The 19,663-nt window shown below is 37.4% G+C and overlaps 1 protein-coding gene and 1 pseudogene across 1 annotated transcript in view; one reads left to right on the top strand and one right to left on the bottom strand.

The window, feature by feature from the left end:
* The window catches only part of TAOK1 (TAO kinase 1), a 144,412-nt gene that overhangs the window by 8,763 nt on the left and 115,986 nt on the right, over window positions 1–19,663 (top strand). The window lies entirely within an intron of this gene.
* On the bottom strand, window positions 16,112–16,958 carry LOC124513127 (L-lactate dehydrogenase A chain-like; annotated as a pseudogene).

Below are 19,663 nucleotides of genomic sequence, written 5' to 3'. Positions count from 1 at the left end.
TTCCTTTTATCTTCATTTTAGGTACTGACAAAATGTTTTTGTGTATTATGTGTGAATATTCAAGTTCTGTAAAATAATGCTGTGAAACTTTAGAGTAAAAGGACTTCAAGAAGGAAAAGATGTGAAAGTTTTCTATTTAGAAAAGGAATGTCCTATAATAGACTTGGTTGCTAGCGATGGAAAGTATAGAATTTGGGTATCTCTTCGTTTATGTGACATTTTGGTTGAACTAATTACACATATACATACAAATATATAGTGAATTGTTTGAAGAGAACCACTATATTCAAGAATAGCATGGTTTTAGAAGAAGATAAAAATATTGATATGTGAATTTTGTTTTTGTAATATGTATTAGATAATACAGTAAATTAGAAGAATAAGTTTTGCAAGAGAGGCTTATAACTATAGTAAAAGTTGTTATCCCAAAATCCTAAATAAAGGATTGTTACCAAATGAAATTTTTTCTGTCACTGGTTGAATATATAGGAAGTAAGTGCTATTTATTATTTAATAAAAAATAAATGATAAGGGGGATGGGAGTATTTTGGTTTGTATTTTACTTTGTTTTTGCATTTGGTAGTTTTAGTATTGGAATTGAATTAGATTTTGTGCCTGTAAGGAGGGCCAAAATGATATTTGAAAAAAACATGTTTTTAATCCACAAGAATGGACCTACTTTGAAAGTTGTATGTTTTGAGAACTTTGAGTAGGAATCAAAGAACTTTTATTTACCATATTTGGAATGTAGATACTTCAATAATGTATCATTCTTTCAAAAATTTACCTTCAGTAGGATAATTAGCCTCCTGATATTTTACTCTAAACAACTAAATTTAACAGGTCATCTGATTCATTTAAAAGTCTTGAAAGTGCAGATCTTCATTCAACCTTCTACGTGATGGTGTGGAATATATTAGGGTAGGAATGGTAAAACAGGTACAGTAAGCAAACACCTAAAATATGTCTTATGACTCTTTGAGGTGGTACATCCAGTCATTAACAATAAAATTCTGTTTTTGAGATATGAAATGTTTATTAAATAATAAAAATGTCTATTTTTGACATTAATTTAAGGTGCACTGTTACTCTGTTAATATAAATTATATTGGATTAAAGTTAGGATTCTGGAATGGTATCCTTAAATTTTAGTATTAAATTTTTTATTTATATTTTTAAAATGTTTTATGTTTATTTTTAAGAGAGAGCGAGGTGGGGGAGGGACAGAGAGAGGGAGACCGAGAATCTGAAGCAGGCTCAGGCTCTGAGCTGTCAGCATAGAGACTGATGCGGGGCTCAAACTCACAGACTCTGAGATCATGACCTAAGCTGAAGTCAAGATGCTTAACCGACTGTGCCACTCAGGCGCCGCTTTTATTTTTATTTTTAAGTAATCTCTACAACCAGCATTCAGGCTTGAACTCCCAACCCCGAGATCAAGAGTTGCATGCTCCACCAACTGAGCCAGCCAGTTGCTCTGGTATTCTAAATTTTAGTATCCATTATTTTACTTTGTCTTAGGTGGTACTGTGTGATAAGATGAAAACACTTTTTTGAAACAGTGTTTTTTTTTATTCCTTTTGATGCATAGTGATTAAGCTATTTGGTATACTCATGCTTATCTTAGTATGGAAATCAATTTTCACTTAACACTTTTGAGATACTCAGGTTATAACTTTTGATTTGTTGGTATATACTACGAAAACACCAAATCAAAATAGTAATTGATGAAATTTGAATTTAAAGACTACCAGCTTAGGGCACCTGGCTGACTCAGTTGGTAGAGCATGCAACTCTTGATCTCAGGGTTGTGAGTTTGAGCCTGTGCTGGGTGTGGAGCCCACTTTAAATAAATGAAAAAATATCTTTAAAAGAAAAAAATAAATAAAGACTACCAGTTTAGCTTTAGGTTTATTTTAATTAAAATGAGATTCATTAATAACACATGTATTTATTATATATTTTGAGTCCTATATTCTAGGCACTGTGTTTATCATAATGACATCTATTTATTATACATTCAAGTGCTATTTGCTAGGTGCTGTGCCAGGATACAAAAAATGAGTTAAGACTGGATTCCTCCTGTAGTTCAGTTTAGTTAGGGATATAGACTTGCAAATAGGTATATACAATAATTCAGTGCAAGATTTCTCAACCATGGCAGTATTGACATGTTAGGGAGGATAATTAATTGTTATGGGGGGGGATCTGTGCTGTGTATTATGATATTTTGCAGCATTTCTGGCCTTTACCCATTAGATGCCAGTAGCACTCCCTGCCACATGTGACAATCAAAAATGTCTAGACATTGCTAGATGTCCCCTGGGGAACAAAATCACTTCTGATTGAGATGCACTGGTTTAGTCAATGCTAAGGTTATGGGAAGTGGAATGTACAAAGAGCTGTTATAGCAAAAGTAAAGGTAGAGTTTAATGATGTTCAGAAAGCTGGAATGAGCCCTGAGGGAGTGTGATTTTATCTAGGTCTTAAAGAAAAGTAGGACTGGAAAGGATATCGAATACCTGAGAGTATGAAAGATCAATATCTAAGAAAGGGATTCATAGTTTGTGGCTATAGGTTATTTATAGGGTTAGGGATGGATATTTGGTAAAAAATTACTTTGGGGCCATCTTAGTTCTTTTAACTGTTTAATTGAGGCATAATTAATGCACCAGACTGCATAAATATGAAGTGTAACATTGTTGAATTTTTGCAGATGTATACAGTCATGTAATCACCATGCAGAATATGAAACATTTCTAGCAGTTCTTATAGTTATTTTTTGAAGGACCATTTTTGCTGATGTGAGAATCGTATAAAAGCAGGAGTGTATTAATCAGATTTGTGTTTTGAAAAGATTACTCTGAAGGTATTATGGAGAATAAATGGGCAGAAATTATATGTAGGAAGATTGGTTAGAAGGTTATTACAGAAGTCTAAATAAGGAGAGCTGACATGATGGATTTGAGAGACATTAAGGCAGAAAAATTGATAGGATAGGGGTTTACTAGAGGTAAGGGAAAGGATGTGTTGAGGAAGACTTTGTTTTGTAAGCAAACAAGAAAGAGTGATTTTGGCTATGGTTGTGTATTAGGAGAGACTAGGTTATGTTGTGGTAACAAACAGTTCAGAACTTTTAGTGGCTTTTAACAGGACATTTTTTTGCTTGACATGCTGTATGTATGGTGTGGGTTGGTGGGGGCTTCTGCTTGTTCTTGCTATGCAGGGTCTCAGACTGATAGAGGCTCCATTTTAACACATTGTTCACGATCTCCATGGCAGTAGAAAGGAAACTTGCTAATAACTCACTGGCTCTTTTTTTTTTTTTTTTTTAACTTTTTTTTCAACGTTTATTTATTTTTGGGACAGAGAGAGACAGAGCAAGAGCATGAACGGGGGAGGGGCAGAGAGAGAGGGAGACACAGAATCGGAAACGGGCTCCAGGCTCTGAGCTGTCAGCCCAGAGCCCGACGCGGGGCTCGAACTCACGGACCGTGAGATCGTGACCTGGCTGAAGTCGGACGCTTAACCGACTGCGCCACCCAGGCGCCCCAACTCACTGGCTCTTAAAGTGCCTAGAAGAGGGTCATGTCATTTTGGCTTATTCATTGGCCAAAACAAATCCTATGGTCTTAACAGATTACACAGAAGAGGTAAGGAAGTGCAGTCATACTGTGCATTCTGAAGAAGAGAACTGAAATATTTCAGCCATAGTAAATATTTGCCATATGTTGAGTTACAGCTTATTTAGTCTTTTAAATAGTTAATTATGTTGAAATTTATGATAAGAGTTTTAGTAGTAGAGCTGCCAGTTACTGAACATTTATTTGTGTGATACTTTAAGATATATTTTTGTTTTAATCTTTTACAACATTTCTGCAAGGTAGGTGGCAGCCCCATTATATAGTGGGGAAACCGATGCTTGAGGTTAAAGAACTTACGATTGTGTAGCCAGTAAGTAATAGAGCCAGGAATATGTCTGTAAAACCTGAGCTAGTTGTACTCTACCAGGTTAAGTAGAATCTACATGGCAGTAGGGTAAAGGGAGGAAAAAAACTTTTTGACTAATCAATCACATATTGCTAATTAGACTTAATTTTTGGAAAAGATTTTGCTTTTAAGTAATCTCTACACCCAGTGTGGGGCTCAAATTCACAACCCTGAGATCAAGAGTTTCACGCTCCACTAGCTGAGCCAGCCAGGCAGGCACCCCTAGACTTAATATTGTTAATTAGACTGAAGTGAATTAGCAGTGGTGTTCTTCCTGTAAATGACATTTCTCCAGAATGTTATTGAGATTTCACAAGTTTAGAGTATTTCACTACATTTTAAAGATTCAAAGATTAAAAGCTGCTGTTTTGTATTCATTAATTCTCTCTTTTTACCACCTTCTGATATCTGCCTATATCATAACAGAGTTATTAATGTTTGAATATGAAAATTTTTCATCACTTCTTTGTACGTGAAATACTAGTGTATGCAGTTTATTTCTCTATTTCTCTTCCTTAGTGAGAATTTCCTTTCAGGTATGGGAATTACTAGTCTTGGGGTACTGATAATTAGAATTAGAGGGAATGTGGCTGTTGGGAATAGAAAAGTCAAGGAGAAGGCTGAGTCAGGATTTTATAAAAAAAACTTTAGTAAAGATTAAAGGAAATAAATCTGATTTGTAAAACTGTCTTCCAGCTTCTAATGAGGCAAAGAAAGAGCTTATCTTTTAGAGGCTAATAGTAGTACTTTTACATGAAGTTAATGGACAGAGCTAAGAGCTAAGGCTCTCTATAATGGCAAAGGCCTGTGAGAAGTAAATTAGTCAAAGTATTTCCATCATACTTGCATCTTGGCACCATGGTTGTCTTTGGGAAATCATCAGCTTTTGCCTTAAAGCTGGAAAAGGCCTTAAATAATGGAAAGAGGTTAAGTCATTTAGAATAAGTTATAACTGTTCATGGTATAAAATTTAGAATATACAGGGGTGCCTGAGTGGCTCAGTCGGTTGAGTCCGACTTCGGCTCATGTCGTGATTTCACAGTTCGTGAGTTCAAGCCCCACCTCGGTCTCTGTGCTGACGGTTCAGAGCCTGGAGCCTGCTTCAGATTCTGTGTCTCCATCTCTCTCTCTTCCCCTCCCCTGCTCACGCTCTGTCTCTCTCAAAAATAAACATTGAAAAATTAAAAAATAAATATATACAAAAAAGATATACCATGGAAAGTAAGTTATCCTTCCATGTCTATCCCCTTCCCACACTGTACCCCTTTGTACAAGCAATTATAATTTCTTATCTATCCTTTCAAAGATGGTTGGTATTAAACATTTGAATGGTGGATTAGGCAGGAGGAGAAAAACCTCCTAGTATGCATGTCTGCAGAACAGCAGTACACATTTACAAGCACTTCAAGTGAGAGACATGAAAAATTTAGAGTTTAGGAGCATCTGGCTGGTTCAGTCGGTAGAACATGCAACTCTTGGTCTTGTGACTTTAAGTTCCAGCCCCATGTTGGGTGTGGAGACTAGTTAAAAGTAAAATATCTTAAAAAAAAATTTGTAGTTAGTAAATTACCTGTATGGTACACATGGGAAATTTAGGATATGTAAATGTTATTGGTATTTTTTAGCAATTTAGTGTGTGCAAAAATATGCAAAAAATTTTCTAAGAGCATAAATATACCGGTGATCTTAGTCCTCCTGATCTTGTTTGCTTTTTTAATATTTTAAGTGCCAAAAAAACATCAATTTTTTTATTAGGTCGATTTTCAGGGAGCAGGACTTTGAGTTTAGAGAGAGACTCAGGGTGCCTGGGTGGCTCATTCGGTTAAGCATCCGACTCTTGGCTTTGGCTCAGGTCATTATTTCACGGTTCATGGGTTTGAGCCCCTTGTCCAGCTCTGCTCTGACAGAGTGGAGCCTGCTTGGGAGTATTTCTCTCTCCCCTCCTCTCTCTCCCCCCTTCCCCCTCTCTGCCCCTCCACCCCCAATAAATAAATAAACTTAGAAAAATGTTTTTGAGAAGTCTCAAGGAGAATAAATATTCATGTGTGGTTCTAAATGTCTTCCTTGTAATGCTTAGTGCTATTTATTGTCCCCTTCTTAAAAATTTTATTTTACTGGCCCCTTACTCTAAATGTCTCCAAATGCCTGCCTGAGATGTCTTGTATTTCTTCGATATTCATAGATATGCTAGTTTCAACACATATAAAATGAACTCATCTTTTTCATTTCCCCTTGCAAAAGGTTCCCCTTATTTACCAGTTTCAAAGTTAATAATGTTTTTTTAGTCAGCGTTACCAAAGTATAATTTACTTGCAGTAAAATTCACAAATTTTTAGTGTTCAGGTAACCGTCACCCTAGTGACAACAAAGAGCATTTTTCTGTTCCCTGGAAATTCCTTATAACCCTTTGCAATCACTCACTCTATTCCTAGGCAGCCACTGATGTGATTTCTATTACTATGAATTAGGTTTGTCTTTTCTAGTTTCATAGAAATGTAATCATACAGTGTGTATTGTTGTTGTTTGTATTCTTTTGGCATAATGTCTGTGGTATTTATGTTGTTGCATGTATTATGGTTCATTTCTTGTATTCCTTAGTACTATTCCATTGTTTTGTTATACCATAATTTTATTTATCTGTTTACTTATTGGTATTTGAATCATTTCCAGATTTTAGCTATTACAAGTAAAGCTGTTATGAACATTTGTGTGCAAGACTTTTATGGCCATTTATTTTTATTTCTGTTAACCTTTCTAAAACCTTGCAAGCTAGAAACTTTGGGATTGTTTTTGATTCTTTTAACCTCTATTCTCACCTGTATTCATCCAGTAGATTATGAAGTTATGGATTTTTTTCCTTTGGAATATGTTTTATTCTTCGTTCTCTTTTCCAAGTATCTTTAACATTCTTGTGAGAAAGTAAGTACTTTTTATTTTGTGAAGCCTTATTTCAGAGTAGAAGATCAAGGGTGATATAGATGGTGCCTTTCTGGGTGAGGTTTATAGTTAGGTAAGATTGCAGACTGAAATTGGTGAGAGGATGATGCTGACTTTGAAGTTTCATGATGGGGCAAAGAAATGTTACTGTTGGTCTCTGGTTTTGTAGAAACCAAAGAGAATGCCAGTTGTGAGAATGTCAGTTTTAGTGAGAATGCCAGTTGTGAGAATGCAAGTTTTAGTTTGTCTTCGTTTTTGTTTTGTTGTATATTCATAGGTATGTATGTTATGGTAAAAAAAAATAAGTTTATTATCATGGGGAAAGTTCTCATTGCTGTGTGACCTTGAGCAAATTACTTAACCTTTTTGGGCTTAAGTTTCATCATCTGTAAAATGAGGATAATAATAATACCTGTCATGTAGAGTTATGAGAAGGATTAGATGCATTATTATATGTATAGTTAGTTCTTAGAACAGTACTTGGTATAAAGTGTTAGTATTATTACCTTGAGTCCAAGTTACTTTATTATTTTATTTTAGAGAGCGCACGAGCAGGGGAGTGGGGCAGAGGGGGGAGAGAGAGAGAGAATCTTAGGCCCCATGCTCAGCGTAGAGCCTGACGTGGGGCTTGATCCCATCCCTTTGGGATCAAGACCTAAGCCGAAATCAAGAGTTGGATGCTTAACTGACTGAGCCACCCAGGTGCTCCAATTCTAAATTACTTTAAGGGCTATTTTTTCCTTTCCCATTTCAGTTCCTCTTACATATTAGTGTGATTTATCTCCTGACAGACCACTCTTCTGTTAACTGTTCAAACCTACAAAGGCACTGTATTATGTGGCAACTATTTGTGGGTCTTTCTTTCAATTGTGGTAGAATATACAAATGGTTAGTTATACAAATGAAGTTTTACAGATGTACCTATCACTCAGATTAAGCTAGAAAAAGTTTCTAACATTCCAGATTATCATAAATTACTTTTGCAAATATATCTTTTTTTAAAAATTGAAGTATAATTGACATATAACATTATACTAATTTCAGTTATACAACATAATGACTTTATATTTATATAGCAAAATGATCACCACAATAAGTCTGGTTAACATCTGTCACCATACAAAGTTACAAATACTTTTTTGTTGTGATGAGAATTTTTAAGGTCTGGTGTCTTAGCAACTTTTAGATATGCAATACAATATTATTAACTATAATATGCTGCCTTGATAACCACCAGTCTGTGCTCTGTCTCTGTAGATTTATCTGTTCTGGATATTTCATATAAATGGAATCATATAAAACCTTTTGTATCTGGCCTTTTTCATTTAATATTATTTATTTAAAAATTTTTAAGTGTTTATTTTTGAGAGAAAAAGAGAGCACAATCAGGGGAGGGGCAGAGAGAGAAGGGGACAGGGTATCCTAAGTGGGCTCTGCACTGACAGCAGAGAGCCTGATGCAGGGTTTGAACTCATAAATCGTGAAATCATGACCTGAGCTGAAGTTGGACACTTAACCAAATGGGCCACCCAGGTTCCTCTTTCACTTAATGTTTTAGAGGTTCATCCACACTGTAGTTTGTATTAGTACTTTATTCCTTTTTATGGCTTAATTCTACTCAATTGTATGTACATACTACAGTTTGTTTATTCATTCATTTGTTGGACGTTGGGCGATTTTTACCTTTGGTTGTTGTGAATAGTGCTACAATGAACATGTGTGTGTGCACATGTACTTCTTTGAGTACCTGTTTTCAGTTCTTGTGGGTATATACCTAGGCGTGAAATTGCTGGGTCATATGGTAATTCTGTGTTTTAACTTTGAGGAACTGCCAGGTGTTTTTCACAGAGACTAAACTATGTTTCCACTAGCAATGCACAGGGATTTTGGTTTGTCCACATGCATTCCAACAGTTATTTTCCGTTAAAAATTAAAAAAAAAATTATAAGCCATCCTACTGTGTGTGAGTGCTACCTCTTTGTGGTTTTGATTTGCATTTTCCTACTAAGGACATTAACCATCTTTTCATTTGCTTATTGGCCGTTTGTATATCTTCTATGGAAAAATATAAAACTTTTGATTCTCAAAGAGGTATGCTTAAGTTACCAAAAAAAAAAAAAAAAAAAGTCTGGGAAGATACAAAATATTTGGTGTTACTATGTAATTAAGTGCCAAACTGTTTGGTACAAATACAAAGTACTATGGGTAGTTAAAAAGAAGAGATTGTAAAACAAAAAGAAGGGATATGGTGACACTAGTTTAAATTTTCTTAAGAGTATGACTCCTTCCAACATTATATATAATTAGAAATGTTATCATATTTTATTTTTTAATTTAAATTTTAGTTAACGTACAGTGCAATATTGGTTTCAGGAGTAGAATTCAGTGATTCATCACTTACATGCAATACCCAGTGCTCATCACAACAAATGCCCTCCTTAGTACCCATCACCCGTCTAGCCCATCTCCCACCCACCCACCTCCCTCTGTCAGCCCATAGTTAGTTCTCTATCATTAAGAGTCTTTTGTGGTTTGTTTCCCCCTCTTTTTATTTTCCTCCCCTTCCCATGTATTCATCTGTTTTGTTTCTTAAATCCTACATATGAGTGAAATTATATGGTATTTGTCTTTCTCTGACTTATTTCACTTAGCATAATACATTCTAGCTCTGAGCACGTCATTGCAAATGACAAGATTTCATTCTTTTTGATGGCTGAGTAATATTCCATTGTGTATATACCACATCTTCTTTATCATTCATCAGTTGATGGATATTTGGGCTCTCTCCATAGTTTGACTATAGTTGCTAATGCTGCTATAAACATTGGTGTGCATGTACCCCTTTAAATCTGTGTTTTTGTATCCTTTGGGTAAATACCTAATAGTGTAATTGATGGGTCCTAGGGTATTTCTATTTTTAGTTTCTTGAGAACCTCCATACTGTTCTCTAGAGGGGCTGCACCAGTTTGCATTCCCACCAACAGTGCAAGAGGGTTCACCTTTCACCACCTCCTTACCAACACCTGTTGTTTCTTGTGTTGTTAACTTCAGCCATTCCGACAGGTGTGGGGTGGTATCTCATTGTGGTTTTGATTTATATTTCCCTGATGATAAGTAATGTTGAGCATCTTTTCATGTATCTGTTAGACATCTGGATGCCTTCTTTGGAAGTGTGTCTATTCATGTCTTTTGCCCATTTCTTGACTGGGTTATTTGTTTTTTGGGTGTTGAATTTGATAAGTTCTTTATAGATTTTGAATACTAACCCTTTATCAGATATGTCATTAGTAAATATCTTTCTCCCATTCCGCAAGCTGCCTTTTAGTTTTGCTGATTGTTTCCTTTGCTGTGCAGAAGCTTTTTATCTTGATGAAGTCCCAGTAGTTCATGTTTGCTTTTGTTTCCTTTGCCTTTGGCAATGTGTCTAGTAAGAAGTTGCTGTGGCTGAGGTCAAAGAGGTTGCTGCCTGTGTTCTCCTGTAGGATTTTCATAGTTTCCTGTCTCACATTTAGGTCTTACATCCATTTTGAATTTATTTTTGTGTATGGTGTAAGAAAGTGGTCCAGTGTCATTCTTCTACATGTTGCTGTCCAGTTTTCCCAACACCATTTGTTGAAGGGACTGTCTTTTTTCCATTGGATATTCTTTCCTGCTTTGTTTGAAGATTAGTTACCATATAGTTGTGGGTCCATTTCTGGGTTTTCTGTTCTGTTCCATTGATCTGTGTGTCTGTTTTTGTGCCAGTACCATACTGTCTTGATGACTACAGGTTCGTGATATAGCTTGAAATCTGGAATTGTGATGTCTTTTTCAGGATTACTTTGGCTATTCGAAGTCTTTTGTGGGTCCACGCTATCTCAGGATTCTTTGTTCTAGCTCTGAAAAAATGCTGGTGGTATTTTGATAGGGATTGCATTAAATGTGAGATTGCTTTGGGTAATATAGACATTTTAACTATGTTTATTCTTCTAGTCCATGAGCATGGAATGTTTTTCCATTTCTTTGTGTCTTTTTCACTTTCTATCATAAGTGTTCTAGGGACATCTGGGTGGCTCAGTAGGTTAAGCGTTTAACTCTAGATTTCAGCTCGGGTCATAATATCACAGTTCATGGGTTCAAGCCCCGCGTGAGGCTCCCTACTGTCAGTGCAGAGCCGGCTTGGGATTCTTTCTCCCTCTCTCTGTCCCTTCCCTGTGCTCGCTTGCTCTCTCAAAAAATAAACTTAAAAAAAAAGGGGGGGGGAGTTCTATAGTTTTCTGAGTATTATAATTAGAAATTAAAATTTTTTAAATGTTTTATTTATTTTTGAGAGAGAGAGACAGAACATGAACAGGGGAGGAGCAGAGAGAGAGGGAGACACAAAATCCGAAGCAGGCTCCAGGTTCTGAGCTGTCAGCACAGAGCCCAATGAGGGGCTCGAACCCATGAACTGCTAGATCATGACCTGAGCTGAAGTTGGACGTTTTAACTGATTGAGCCATCCAGCCGCCTCTTTAAATTTCATTTAAATCCAAGTTAATTAACATGTTAGGTATGTGTTTTGCAAATCTTTTCTCTCAGGCTTGTTTTTTATTAATATTACCTTTCAGAGAACAGAAGTTTTCAATTTTGATGAAGTGTAGTTTATCAGTTCCTTTTTTTTTTTTTATTAAAAAACTTTTTTTGAGGGGCGCCTGGGTGGCTCAGTTGGTTGAGCATCCAGCTTCAGCTCAGGTCATGATCTCGCAATTCGTGAGGTCGAGCCCTGTGTCGGGCTCTGTGCTAGCAGATCAGATCCCAGAGCCTGCTTCGGATTCTGTGTCCCCCTCTCTCTCCGCCCGACCCCTGCTTGTGCTCTGTCTCTGTCTTTCAAAACTGAATAAACATAAAAAATTAATAAAAAACTTTTTTTTAAGTTTATTTATTTATTTTGAGAGAGAGAGAGAGAGAGCACGAGCAGGGGAGGGGCAGAGAGAGAGAGAGGGAGAGAGAAAGAAAGAATGCCAAGGAGGCTCTGAACTGTCAGCGTGGAGCCCAGTGCGGGGCTGGAACCCATGAACTGCTCGTGACCTGAGCTGAAATCAAAGTCGGATGCTTAACCAACTGAGCCGCCCAGGTGCCCCTTGATTTCTTTCTTTCTTTCTTTCTTTTTTTTTTTTAAATGTTTGTTTATTTTTGAGAGAGAGACAGAAACAGAGTGTGAGTGGGGGAGGGGCAGAGAGCGAGGGAGACTCCAGAGAGCATAATTAGCACAGAGCCTGACGTTGGGCTTGAACCCACGGAACCACGAGGTCATGACCCGAGGCGACGTCGGACTCTTAGCTGAGTGAGCCACCCACGTGCCCCTAGGTGCTTTTCTTTTTTTTTTTTTTTTTTTCAACGTTTATTTATTTTGGGACAGAGAGAGACAGAGCATGAACGGGGGAGGGGCAGAGAGAGAGGGAGACACAGAATCGGAAACAGGCTCCAGGCTCTGAGCCATCAGCCCAGAGCCTGACGCGGGGCTCGAACTCCCGGACCGCGAGATCGTGACCTGGCTGAAGTCGGACGCCCAACCGACTGCGCCACCCAGGCGCCCCGGTGCTTTTCTTTTTAATGTAAGTTTTAGAATACGTTTGTCAGTTTCTTAAAAAAAAAAAAAAAAAAACACCATTAGTCTTTTGAGATTGTATGGCATCATGGAGAGCGTTTTGGAGAGCATGAACACCTTAACAATATTGAGTCTTCCGGTCTACCAGTAGAGTGTATCTCTCTGTTTATTTAGGTTATCTATGATTTCTGTCATCAGTGCTTTGTAGTTATCAGCATACAAATTTTGCACATATTTGTTAGATTTATTCCTAAGTAATGATTTTTGATGTTATTGTAAATGTTACTTTTTTCCTTCAAACTTCTGTTTTGCTACTACTGTGTAAAAATACGTTGATTTTTGTGTATTGACTTTGTATTGTACAACCTTAAGAAATCACTTACTAGTAAGTTTGAGAAGCTATTTTATAGATTATTTGGGATTTTCTAAGTAGACAGTTTTGTTTATGATTAAAGATAATTTTATTTCTTCCTTTCCAATGTGAATGCTTGCTTATTTATTTATTTATTTATTTATTTATGCATACATGCATGCATGCATGCCTTATTGCACTGACTAGATCCTTCAGTACAATCTGGAATAGGTGTGGTGAGAGTGGATATCCTTGCCTTGTTCCCCATCTTATGGGAAAAGTACTTAGTCTTTCATCATTACATATGATGTTAACTGTAGGGTTCTTGTAGTCTTATAGATATTCTTTATCAAGTTCAGGAAGTTCCTTCTGTTTTCAGTTTGCTGAGTTTCTGCCATGAATGAATTGAACTTTGTCAAATTTTTTTTTTTTGCCTCTACCGAAATCATATAATTATACTTTTTAAGTCTAATATAGTGAGTTATATAGGTTGATTTTTCACTCCAGGGATGAACTCCACTTGGTGATGATACATTATTATTTTCATAAGTTGCTAGGTTCTATTTACTAATACTTTGTTCAGAGTTTTTGCATTGATATCTAAGGGAGATACTGGTCTGTAGATTTCTTGTTCGTATCTGATTTTGGTATCATGGTATTGTTGACTTCTTAAGTTAAATTGCTAAGTGTTTATATGCTAGAACTGTTTATGTAGAACTGATGTGATTTTTTTTTTTTAATGTTTATTTTGAGACAGTACATGCAAGCATGAGCAGGGGAGGGGCAGAGAAAGAGGGAAAGAGAAGAATCTCAAGCAGGTTCTGCACTGTCAGCACAGAGCCTGACCAGGACTGGATCCCATGAACATTGAGATCATTACCTGAGCAGAGATCAAGAGTCAGATGCTTAACTGAGCCACTCAGGTGCCCTGATGTTATTTCTTTCTTAAATATTTGGTAGAATTTACCAGTGAAACCATTTGGGTTCAATTTTATTTGTGACAAGGCATTTAAATTCAGTTTATTTAGGAGCACCTGAGTGGCACAGTTAGTTAAGCATCTGACTCTTGATTTGGTTCAGGTCATGATCTCATGGTTCATGAGATCCGAGCCTTACATCCGGCTCTGTACTTCTAGCATGGAGCCTGCTTGAGATTCTCTCTCTTCACTCACTCTCACACTTGTGCTGCACACACACACTGTCTCTCTCAAAATAAATAAATAAACATTAAAAAATGCAACTTATTTATTTATTTATTTATTTTTTAAATATTTTCTCTCATTCCTTTCATTCTCTTTTTTTTAATTTTTTTTAACATTTTCTATTTATTTTTGAGACAGAGAGAGACAGAGCATGAACGGGGCAGGGGCAGAGAGAGAGGGAGACACAGAATTGGAAGCAGGCTCCAGGCTCTGAGCCATCAGCCCAGAGCCCAATGCGGGTCTCGAACTCACGGACCGCGAGATCGTGACCTGAGCTGAAGTCAGACGTTTTAACCAACTGAGCCACCCAGGTGCCCCGTAAAAAATGCAATTTATTTAAAACAAACATAGTTAGGGGCACCTGGCTGGCTCAGTCCAAAGAGCATGTGACTCTTGATCTTGGGGTCATAAGTTCAAGCCTCACATTTGTAAAGAGATTACCAAAAAAGTAAATAAACTTAAAAAAAAAAAAAGTAAAACAGTTATTTAGGGTGTCTATTTATTCTTGAGTTAACTTTGATAGTTTGTTTTTATCAAATTAACTGATAAAATTATACATAATATTCTCTTATAATTTTATTTAAAGTATATTTTTGAGTGAGTGAGCGAGCATGTGTGAGTGCGAGAGTGGTGGGGAGGTGGGGGACAGAGGATCTGAAGCAGGCTCTGCAATGACAGCAGAGAGCCTGATGTGGGGCTTGTACTTAGGAACCATGAGATCATCATCTGAGCCGAAGTTTGACGCTTAACTGACTGAGCCACCCAGGAGCCCCTGTCTGTAGGGTCTGTAAGTGATAGCCCCTTTTTAATGCCTGATACTAGTAATTTGTATCCTTTCTCTTTCTTTTTGGATCACTTGGCTTGAGATTTATCTATTTTACCTTTTCAAAGAACTGGATTTTGGTGAAATTGATTTTTCTCTTGGTTTGTTTTGTTTTCAATTTCATTGGGTTTTACTCTTTTTTTTTTTTTTAAATTATTTTTTTTTCAACGTTTATTTATTTTTGGGACAGAGAGAGACAGAGCATGAACGGGGGAGGGGCAGAGAGAGAGGGAGACACAGAATGGGAAACAGGCTCCAGGCTCTGAGCCATCAGCCCAGAGCCTGACGCGGGGCTCGAACTCACGGACCGCGAGATCGTGACCTGGCTGAAGTCGGACGCTTAACCGACTGCGCCACCCAGGCGCCCCAGGGTTTTACTCTTTATTATTTTCCTCCTTCTGCTTTTATTGTATTTAATTTGCTTTTTTTCGTTTGTTTTGTTTATTTCCTAAGCTGGATGTTTATGGTGTGACTTTACATCGCTCTTATTTTCTAATGCAGGGATTTAATGTTACAAAATTTCCTTTTAAGTACTTGTTTAGTTCTGAACCACAAAGTTTGAATCCTGTTTCCACTTTTATTCAATTCAAAATATTTTCTTATTTTCCCATATGCTTCTCTTTGACCTACCACATGTTTTTGTTTATTTGTTTGTTTATTTTTTACTGTTCAAAGTTTATTTGGTATTTTAATTGGTATGACTCTTGGATAGTTGGTTGCATTGTTTACATGTAGATCTTTTTTTTGTTTTGTTACAGTATGGCAATGTATACTATTCTGATATATGTAGTACACAAGATCTGTTGGAACAGTTCTGCACAATATATGCAATATTGAATGTATACTTTGGATCCCAGGATGTGGTTAACTGGAAAAAAAAGTTGTATGAGGCATGTTGGGTGAAAGAACCAGGAATCATATATCACACACAGTAAATACATATATGATTTGAAGAACAACTGTAACATATGCAGCAATGTCACTGGTGCCTCTGAGGTGGTAGAACTATTTTATATTTTACATTAACCAATTTAGGACTACACAAGATAGGTATCATCCAGTATCAGCATATGGCTGCAGGGTTTTATGAGCTATTCTGTTTGCAACTTGAGGAAACTGATGTTTTTCCTAGATCATTTTAATAATTACTAGAGTAACATAATAAGGACAATATATACAACCTCCAAATAAAATCCTGTTGTAGCCTAAACAGTGAAGTGGTACAATAGTAGAAAACTTTAAAACTGCAGTTCTTTTTGGATCCCCCTGAAGTGTATCTGTACTCTTCTTCAAGTAGGCCTCTTCCTCAGGAGTCAGATTCACCTTCACAACATCTGAGATTCCATTCTGTCTCAAGGAACACAGAGGAAGACATCATGTTTCATTCCATAGAATCCCTTAATCATGGTGGAAATTGGATGCACCCACCTAAGATTCTCCATTATACTTTCTGCCAAATCTGCCACAGGATGTGTAGTCTTTCCGTTTGATGACCTTATACGCACTGTCAACCACCTGTTTCTAAGCCTCTTTCCACTGTTACTTATCTGCATTAGTGTCTCTGTCAGGGTGCAGATACTTCTGGGAGACACCAGCAACATTTGCTCCATGCAGGTACACTAGAGTCTCCATGCTCACCAAGGACCCACCCATGACAGCTTAATGGCTGAACTCCCAGCCTTTCCCCTATTAGGTAATGGAGCCAGACTGAATCCAGATTGCAACCACTTCCAATAACACAGTGTTTTTGGAAAGGTGCTTATCTTCCAAGCCACACGTGTCAAGATATCCACAGGATTGGAAACAACAAGCAACTTGCAGTTTAGGCTCTATTTTACAATAATTAGAAATGATGAATTTAAATATGTTTGCTTTACGCTGGACAGTCTCTTGCTAATAGGCCCCAGCTGTGATAATAACCAACTTGGAGTTTGCAGTCATGTTACAGTCTTTACCAGAGGCAGTTTTTGGTGTTCTAAGGAAAAGGCTGCCATGTTGGAGATCCATCATCTGTCCCTTCAGTTTGTCTTTCATGATATCATTAAGAGCAAGTTCATTTTCCAAGTCCTTCATTGAGAGACTCATGGCAGGACCCTGGTTAAATTCTTGGTTTCTGCTCAGGTCATGATCTTCCAGTTGTGAGATAGATCCCCTTGTGGGGCTCCGTGCTGAGAGTGGAGCCTGCTTAAGATTCTCTTTCTCTTTCCCTCTGCCCCTCTACCCGTTCACAAACTCTCTCTCTCTAAAATAGAAAAAGAGACTGATGGCACAGGCCATGCCAACAGCACCAACTCAAAAAACTGTAATCTTACTCTTGGGGTTATGGCCGGCCGGCCTGCCTGCCTTCCTTCCTTCCTTCCTTCCTTCCTTCCTTCCTTCCCTCCCTCCCTCCCTCCCTCCCTCCCTCCCTCCCAAGCTGATCCTTGAGAATTGCCACATTGGATTTAGAACCAAAAGGAATTGAAGGTTCTTGTTAGGCCAGGTGGGTGTGCACATGTGTGGCATTGGATCTAGACTTGGTGACAGTGGCTTCAGTACCCCCACTATATGTTATTTAGAATTGTGTTGTTTTGGGGCGCCTGGGTGGCTCAGTCGGTTAAGCGTCTGACTTCGGCTCAGGTCACGATCTCGCGGTCCGTGAGTTCGAGCCTCGCGTGGGCTCTGGGCTGACAGCTCAGAACCTGGAGCCTGCTTCCGATTCTGTGTCTCCCTCTCTCTCTGCCCCTCTCCCGTTCATGCTCTGTCTCTCTCTGTCTCAAAAATAAATAAACGTTAAAAAAAAAATTTAGAATTGTGTTGTTTAATTACCAAATATTTAGGAACGTTCCTGATTTAGTTTCTAATTCTGTGTGGTCAGAGAATACACTCTGTATGAATTTAATTCTTTTGTATTTGTTGAGACTTTTTTTCCTTAAAATTATTTTTAATGTTTTTATTTTTGAGAGAGAGAGAGAGAGAGCACAAGTGGGGAAGGGGCAGAGAGAGAGGGAGGCACAGAATCCAAAGCAGGCTCCAGACTCTGAGCTGTCAGCACAGAGCCTCACATGGGGCTCTAACTCATGGACTGTGGGATCCTGACCTGAGCTGAAGTTGGATGCTTAACTGACTGAGCCACCCAGGTACTCCTGTTGAGACTTTTTTTTTTTTTAAAGGTTTTGTTTTTTAAGTTATCTCTACACCTAATAGGGGGCTGAAACTCAACCCCAAGGTCAAGAGCTGCAAGCTTCACTGATTAAGCCAACCAGGCACCTTGTTTTGACTTGTTTTATGGCTGGGTGTATGTCTGGTTTGGTTAATGTTACATAAGCATTTGAGAAGAATGTGCATTCTTTGTTAGATGGAGTGCTTTATAAATGTGAATTAGGTCAAATTATTTGAGTGTTAAGTTTCTGTATCCTTATTGATTTTCTGTACTTGTTTGTTCAGTTATAGAGAGTAATTTCGGAATGTTAAGTATAATTTTTCATTTGTCTTTTTATGTTCTTAATTAAAAAAAATTTTTTTAAATGTTTATTTACTTTTGAGAGACAGAGACAGAGCACAAGCAGGGGAGGGGCAAAGAGAGAGGCAGATACAGAATCCCAAGCAGGCTCCATGCTGTCAGCAGGAAGCCTGATGCGGAGCTCGAACCCACAAACTATGAGATCATGACCTGAGTCAAAGTCAGACACTCAACCAACTGAGCCAGGTGCCCCTCATTTGTCTTTTTAAAGTTTTGTCTGTTTTTCTTCATGTATTTTGAAGTTTTATCAGGTGCATATGCATTTAGGATTGTGGTATATGTTTTAATGTTTATTTTTTGAGGGAGAGAGTGTGCATGCAAGCCAAGGAAGGACAGAGAGAAGGGGGCGGGGGTGGACAGAGGATCCGAAGTGGGCTCTGTGCTGACAGCAGCGAGCCCATTGCTGGGGCTTAAACCTACGAACCCTGAGATCCTGACCTGAGCTGAAGTTAGAAGCTCAACTGACTGAGCCACTGAGGCACCCCCATGCTGATATGTTTTTGACATGACAGTTTTAGATGTGAATTCTACATTCTTATTATTTTTTTTCTGTAGGAAATATGTCTTTTCTCTGACTAGTCGTAAGTCTTTTTATTATTGGTTTTTCAATAAATTGACTATAGTGTACCTTCATCTTGATTTGAGGTTATCCTGGAGGTGTTTATTCAGTTTCTTGAATCTGTGGGATTAAAGTTTCCATCAAAATTAAGAAATTTTTGGTCATTATTTCTTCTAATAATTTTTTAGTTCATCTTCTTATGTGGTACTCCAGTTGCATATATGTTAGACCATTTAATATTGTCCCACAGTCACTGTGATCCTACACATTTTTTCTTTTTTAATTGTGCTGTTATATGGTTTTTTATTTTCATGTCTCCATATTAGTAGATCTTTTAAAAATTTATGTGTTTTCTTCACTGTCCTATGTCATATTAATCCCATCTAGTGTATTTTTTGATTTCTGAATTGTATTTTTCATCTTTTGAAGTTCCATTTTGCTCTGTTTTGTTTTTTTCCTTTCTCCTTTCTTTGTTTTGTATATGTTTTTATTTAAATAATTGTAGATATTTAGAATAACTAATGCTCTTTTTTGCTAATTTCTCTTTCATTCTGAGATCTGTTTTTGTTGACCAAGTTTTCTGTTGGTTATGGATAGCATTTCTTGGGTTTTTTGGTATGTCTTTTTCTTTTTTAAAAGATTCTATTTTATTTTAATTTTTTAAAGTTTATTTATTTTGAGAGAGCATGTGTGTGAGAGTGGGGAAAGGGCAGAGAGAGAGCGGGGGGG

The sequence above is a fragment of the Lynx rufus genome, unplaced genomic scaffold (genome assembly GCF_022079265.1).
Source record: "Lynx rufus isolate CCGP_SWC_20201006 ecotype Redwood Valley unplaced genomic scaffold, mLynRuf1.p SCAF_18, whole genome shotgun sequence".
NCBI classification, from domain to species: domain Eukaryota; kingdom Metazoa; phylum Chordata; class Mammalia; order Carnivora; family Felidae; genus Lynx; species Lynx rufus.
Note: the sequence above shows the minus strand (reverse complement) of the source record. Positions and strands in the feature narration are given on the sequence as shown.